Source organism: Notolabrus celidotus, chromosome 5 (genome assembly GCF_009762535.1).
Source record: "Notolabrus celidotus isolate fNotCel1 chromosome 5, fNotCel1.pri, whole genome shotgun sequence".
NCBI classification, from domain to species: domain Eukaryota; kingdom Metazoa; phylum Chordata; class Actinopteri; order Labriformes; family Labridae; genus Notolabrus; species Notolabrus celidotus.
Genome location: NC_048276.1, coordinates 24,905,549 through 24,913,237, shown reverse-complemented (window position 1 = coordinate 24,913,237; position 7,689 = coordinate 24,905,549).

Genomic DNA, 7,689 nt, shown 5'->3' with positions numbered 1-7,689 from the left:
GAGAAAGGGGAGAGAGCAGGGAGGGGGAGAGGAGCAGCTCTAATAGGAAAGTAAAAAACCTCTAACTTCTCCATCATTTTCACTTCATTATTTTCCCAAATCCAGCTCAGTGTTACCAAGCCCTCCTTCCACCCTCACATCCTTCCTTTCCCTCCTTCATCCCTCCATCTGGTAGTGGTTAGAAGAAACGTGCTCCCTTCAGGGCCAGGAACCTGCAGTATTTCCTGCTCTGCCAGAGAGCAGCGGGGAGAAGAGGAGGAGGAGGAGGAGGAGACGAAAGGGAGAACAGAGGGGCTCTGAGCCTGAGGAGGAAGTCCACACTGAGAGAGAGAAACAGAGAGATGGTGAGGGAGGAGGGAGGGAGGAGGGAGGGAGGAGGTTGAGTGAAGGCCTCTTGCACACACATCTGGCTTTGATTAGGCAGACAGAGAGGGTGGTGGGGAGAGAGGAGACAGAGGGGCTTTTATTTTTGGCGCTTTTGGGGATACAGAGTGGCTGACCTATTTTTCTCTCTTCCATCCTCTTTGATAGTCTCCATACTCTCCATACCCTCACTTCTCTGGAGCCGACTTTCATGAAAAGTCTCCAGGCAATTTAAGGTGCAGCCCATTTTCTCCTCCATCATATTTTCTTTCTCCTGCTCCCCTGTTTCTCTGAGGCCAAACCTCTCTCTGCTGATGTTACTTCTTTCTCTATCGTAGAGATTTAAACATTATCATCCTGAAATGAACACACTACCTCGCTCTAACCTTTTGTTCTGCTACTAAAATACTCCTAATTTACTACTCTCTACCAACAAACTGCAAACATCTCTGAGTACCCTGAAAGGTAAAAGTAGTAATTGAGAGAACATTATGAGAACAAACCAGGGAACTGATTACTGTCTCTTATGGTTCGGTGTCTGCATAACTAAAATGTCCAGCACGTCAATGAATGCGTCTGTCATCTCTGTCCCTTTGGCAGTGATTGGTGTCATGATGTGTGGCAGACTTCCAGATCAGACAGTGGATGTGTCTTTGCTGTAGCTGCAGCCTGAGTGCTGTTTGCATATAGATTACAACCTAAACACACTACAGTGTGAGCATGAAGTGTGATCCTGTTGGTGCATGTCTCAGGTCATGTCTGCTCCACTCTGAACTCAAGGTTCCCTGGCTGTGGAGCTTCTAGATGTGAGCTGCAGAGATCTGGTCTTCAGTGTGTTTGTAGTGGGCGGTGAAGATGTTTGATCCAGTGCCCGTTACTTTACCTCCTTCTAGATTTATAGCTCTTTTCTACTCCCTAAGACATTTTTCTGAGTTCACTTAAGGCTCAAAGCCCAATGAGAGATCTGATCTCTGAGCCTGTTTCCATATATCCTCAAAGTCCACATTATGGTGCATCTGTTGTTGAAAGCATGACCTTCCCACAATCCCTCAGTCTTCTGGTTTGCTCAGTCTGCAGCGGTGGAGTCATGTTTAGACTGGGGCTGATAGAAAACCAGCTGCAGTCCTGAGAGCTCCTCTAGGAAGCAACGTTTAAAAAAAGAGTGTGGGGACTCAGTGTCAGCATAGTTTGTCCAATCTCTGCAAAATGTCAACTAGCCTCTGACAGCTTCTCCCCAGAGACGACCCCCCCTCCCCAACAAACCCCTGCCTCCCCCTCCCCCAACACACACTTTTACTCTAAATCGGATAAATGTGAGACAGAGAGAAACATACACACAGCGTGGGGACACTATGTACGGCATTACTGTGTCGTATGATATATGATATGATTGATGTGGTTGTTGTTTATGCTGAGTGTGGATCCTTCAGCATGAGCTCTGCAGAGAAAATAAAGAAAGAAAGTCAGAGTTTAAAACAGAGCTTGTGTTCACCACAACAGACATGAAATAAATCCTTTCAAATCAATCCAAAAAACTTCCTTTAAACTTTGATTCTCCGGACGGAGGTTAACATAAAGAATCTCATCTCAAAGTAAATGTATTTCTGTGTTTTCTCTCAGATGACAGCTGAAGATGAAGGATCTTTAACATGAAACGAGCTGCACTCAGTCTTCAGAGCTTCAGCAGCTGGATGGGTTGAGAGGTCTGGACTGTTTGTACTAATAGAGAATATCATCTGTGCACACTGCAGTAAATCTTTAGACTTTAAAGTACCAAATGTTTAACACTTTGAGTCACATCTTAAGAGCCATAATATCTAGTACTGTTCAAGATCCAACAATGTGAGAACAAATCACACTCTAATTCCATATTTTAGAAACAAAGCACATCCATTAAACAAGTCAGATGTATAATTGGTCCATCCATAAACAAATGTTAAAAGTCTGATATGATCCTTCATTTAGTGTAGTGGGAGAGCACTCATGTCATGGAAATCTCATGAAGAGGACTGGCTCCATGGCAGTGCAGTGTATTGTTCTGCTGCCCTCTAGAGGCCAGGTGCTGTACTTACATATTCTCTGCTTTACATTAATCCTCAGCTCACAACCAAAGAGGAATTGTTTTGCTACAGATCAGTAAACTGAGAATCAGACGAGGTCTGGTGTAGCCCTTTAAGTAAGGCAACAACGACAAACACTCAACATCCCAGACAGAAGATTATCCAATGAGTTTTATCAACTTTATTGATCCTGACCTGGTGAGATAAGATAAGATATACTTTCTTGGTCCCCCATTGGGGGAAATTCTTTTGTTACAGCAGCTTACAACACGGGACAGGGGAATACAACAATGTTCTAACATAGTTACAAATTGAATAACAATAATAATAGCAATGATAAAGGTAAAATAAAATAAAATTAAATAGAATAAAATAGAATAGAATAGAATAAAATAAAATAACAACTATTGGCAACACATGGCAACTATTACTAATGTATACAGACTATGTACACTTCTATCTAAAAATAGATAAGGTAAGTTATTGCACAGATAAAATTGCTCCAAGTTATTTTAAAAAACATACACAGTATGAAGATCAGTGTGATTCAGATGGTAACACTGAGTACTAAATGTTTAAAGAACAACCAGGACCTTTAATAAAACCATGACAAAATGGTAAATGTACTTACAAAGCACTTTTTTTAGTCACACAAGACACTTATACACTGCTTGTTACATTCACCCATGTACACCACATTCACACACTGATGTCAGAGGCTGCTTGAGGACCATCAGTAGTAACTTATCTAATTCACATGCATTCACACATCAAAGGTTTGTCACCAAGAGCAAAAGGAAACTTCAGCATGTGACTGCAGGAGCTGGGATCAAACAACCAACCTTATGAGTGTTAAACAACTGACTCATTGACATAGGAAAAAAGATTTAACTCGTGTGTCCTATTCAAATGTGGACAAATGGGGAGGTGATTGTTTGGACAAAACAGCTCAGCCAGGCATTTAGCCTACAACACAGCTATAAACACTTGTTTCTAAAATGGTATATCAAGTTGTGAACATGCTTATCAAGCACACAGACTCTTTCCTGTGTGTTTGAAAACAGTCTGCTTCTATGATGGACCTGTGTCTGCTCGTCCTGTTTTTCAGATGGAGGACACAAAGGTCCACTCACTGAGACCAGCAGCAGTTTGGTCCAAGTCCAGTTTGATTCAACGTACTGTAATGGTGAATGATAAACGGACTGTGGTGCATTCTCTATTCTTCTGACCACTCAAAGCACTTTTACATACATATCACATTTACCCATCCACACCATGTTCACACACTGATGGCAGAGGCTGCTTTGTAAAGCACCTATCGGCTTTCAATATCCCATTCACACAGTGATGGCACAGCCACCAGGGGCAGTGTGGGATTTAGTGTCTTGCTAAAGACACATTGTTGTGTGGACAGCAGAACCAGGGTGATTGAGAGACAACCAACCAACAATTAGTCACAGTTGCCTTGTATGGCTTATTAGACTGTTCTCATTCTGATTTACTCAAACACATATCACAACATCTAATTGTTTTTTTAGGCAGTTTATATGGTTGGTTGGTGATGATGTACTTGATGCTATGAGGGTGGGATGAACATGGACGTCTCCAGATCAGAGGAGGGTGCAACAGAGGGTTAGTGGTAGGGATGCATGGATCAGTAGATGTTGTGTGAAAGTCATACAGACAGTTTTATTAGACCTGTGGAATCCTTCTTTTTCCTTGTTTTTCTTTATTCCCAGGGAGTCAAATCTGATGCTAGTTGCAGTTGTAACTAAATGTCTTTCTTTAAATGAAGTCCAGTCGGACTGAAAAATTTCTGTCTCCATTTGAGGGGATATTTGGACGACGTCAGCTGCTCCCTGTTACTGACAGCTTAAAGACAGAGAGTTTAGCTTTGTACAGCAGAACAACAACTCCTGAAATATATTTCACTTTTTGGAAGCTGCAACAAGAACTAATGTTTACTTGCAAACATTTTAAACACAGTAACACACCTACACCATAGTTATACAAAAGTTGACTTAATGTTCAAAATCTGTTTGTTCCTCTGTATGTCAGATGCAAATAAACCTTCTCTTCACTCACTAACCTGAGTAACACGAGCTGGTATTCCCCTTGAACAAAACCCTGCCTCCTTTCTGCACATGGTGACATGCTTACAATAACTTAAGCTCCTGTATGTGAAAGCACAGAAATAAGCCTAAACAGCACACCTTAACAAATTGTTATTAACTGCATCACACACAGCACAAACCAACCAAAGTGTGAAACTTAAGACAAGGTGGATGCTGCTCCATGCATTTATAAATAAGAGAAAAAATCCCCTTAAAACTTGTAATAAATGTAATTTAAACATTTTAAAGACTATACTGCATGTTCAGTGAATCATTATGAGTTATGTTAATGGTGCAGTGGACAACAGATAGATTTGGTTTAAAGGCTGAAGGTAAAGATGGCTGCTTCAGTGATAAACTGAAGTGCTCAGGTTAGAAGTGAAACAGGTAGAACAGCAGAGGTGTCGCACACACTAGAAAAAAAACATCTCATGAGGGGATTTCTGTCAGAGCTTCAATGTAATACCTGACGAAGAGCAGTTATTCACCAAACACACCTTCATTCATCGAACTGAAAGAAGACGCACAGGTGTGGCCGACCAGGAACACATGCATAACTAAACATGGCCTCTATGATCATGTTCAGACTGGTTTTTAACCTGAGACAAACAAAGAACGTATCACTGTTAAACCGCAGTTTATATCTGAAGACCCTTTAGAGCAAAGCTTCTCTGCTTTATACTCCTCCTGCTCACCTCAGTTATCTCTTTATGTTTATACTGCTGTGTTTGTACTGTGGAAACATTGTTATACATGTTTGAGGATTTACACACACAAACAGGAGACATTACTGAAGGTTATAAACATTTTTGATTCTTTTCAACCCTATAATATCTGTTACTGTAACATCCAGTAGTATCCAAAATTACCATAGCTTATTGAAGTAGATATACATGCAAATAAAAAAAAACATGCCATGAGCAAAAGAGAGAGAGAGAGCAGTGTATCTCGTTATCTTCGAATCCTGACTCCTACGTTTAGATGCAACCATAACAAACCCCAGGTAATAATAATAAAAAACAAAAATAATAATTTTATTTGTAACCCACTTTACATTTAGGGGAATTCTCGAAGTGATGGAAGACACATCATTAAAACAGCAAAGGTAAAAACAGGGTTAAAAACAGACAATGAGAACAAATATTGAACATAAGATTGAAAATTGCAAACATCCAACTTTACGAATGGTTGTCTGGCTTCACTTAACCTTAAAGAGGAGATCATGCTAAAAGCTGGTTATCAACTTGAAAAATCAACCCTGTCTGACAGGTGACAGGGTGGAGCGAGCAACATTTGACCAATGGTGAACTTGAACAAATCTTCTGTCAGCAGAAAATCATATTTTACACACTCTGGGCAGATTATGATATTAAAAAAAAAGTGGAGTTACACACATAATCCAGACTAAAATCAACACAGCTGTGTTTTCAAAGGGAAACCAAACAGGTTTCATGTTTTGAGAGAGGGTCCAACACAGAAAATCTCCTTCTGTGACGTTCATGTGTGATCAGGGCTGTTTGATGACTCACACAGAGTTGGACCTACTCACTTTGATTCAGAAACATCAAGTTTAGAGAAGTTTACTGAAAGGAAATATAATTCAGATCTATAACATGAAGAGCCAGTTTTCTGCCTCAGCCAGAGTCAAGTGGAGCCTCCTGTTTACCATTTCATTTCCATGCTGCAGCACACAGGCTTCTGCTTTGCATACAGTTAGAGCGCAGCTCCGGACAGCAACAACACACAGTACAGTCAACAGTCTCTTGCAACACCAACACTACACATCAACACAGAATAAAGAGAGTTTTTTCAGAGTGGAGTTTACATTTATTGTCTGAAGAATATGTGTGGAGAGATGTGTTTAACTTTGTTAATTCTGTTTCCCATCAGCAGATGGTTACTTCACACTTTAAGTTGAAATGCAGCTTCAACAGAGTACAGTGCAAACATAGCAGTCAATACAATGCTAAATGTGTTACATTTTAATGTGGGAAAACCAAAATACAGTTTAATACATGTGTGTTTTTAAAGCAGTGATTTGTGATTAATTTATTATATTAAATATTGTAGCACCACATTCCACCTGAACACCATGCACTGACAGTCTGAGTGGAAGAGTGTATGTTACTTTGACTCTCTTTCTGTTGCTTTTCAATGTGATAGTATCTACAGACTGTGAATGCTTAGTCAGCAGTATTAGAGTGCACTCTTAATGGTCAGGTTGGTGTGTTTATACTACTGTACAGTTTGAAGTACCTGATCCTGTGGACGTTCTTGGAGTGACCTCTCTTATTATTTGCATCCTGAGGTTTAGTCTCAGGCTGCGTTTGGATTTGCCTTGCAGAGTGGCAGAGGATGCAGATGATTTTCCTCTACTGCACTCACGGACTGCACAGACACTTTTCAAATCTGTCACTGCTCATGTGCAGAATTTCCCTTTATTCTGAAGTTTAAAACGAACAGGTTGGACATTTTCATTCATTCATTCATTCATTCCAACACATGTTCTGATCAGGTTTCTTGCTAGCCATCCCACCATGATGAGCAGCCAAGACAACATAACAACAGAGCAGAGAGCATGCTTGTGCTGTTGAGTAAGTACACAGTCAACAGACAGCAAGTGCTTGACATCTGTTGTGTATGTGTGAATGGCCTTTGTGTGCGTTTGTGGATGCTCTGTAATCCTCCCAAACAATGCAGCAGAAAGAAGCCCACAAAAAGAGAAAGAGCTGATTTACCTAGCAGTTAAGGCTGTGGCTCTCTGTGCTCGCTCCTGTTACTCAGACCGTGCCCTTTGTCTGGGGCCAGGGCTTGGTAGGGCCAAACATTTGCATGCCAAGGGCCACTTGAATGTGAATCTCTCCGGATTCTCACTACCTGACATGCAAAACTGGTGGGGGACCAGTTAAAATGGCGCAAGCGCACAGTCAACGGAGTCACAATACCCCCCTCCCCCAGTCTGTAAACCCTCACCTCTCGTCTCAGGGAGGTATGGAAATGAGTGCTGTGATTTAGCTGGGATACTGCACCTGCATGTCATCGAGGGATGTACTGACTGGAAGTTAGCTGAGTTCTAAGTTCACAGAGGGGAGGCGGTTTTATCAGTCAAGTTCAAGGGCAGAGGGTGAAGGATCAGCTAAAGACAGACCAAC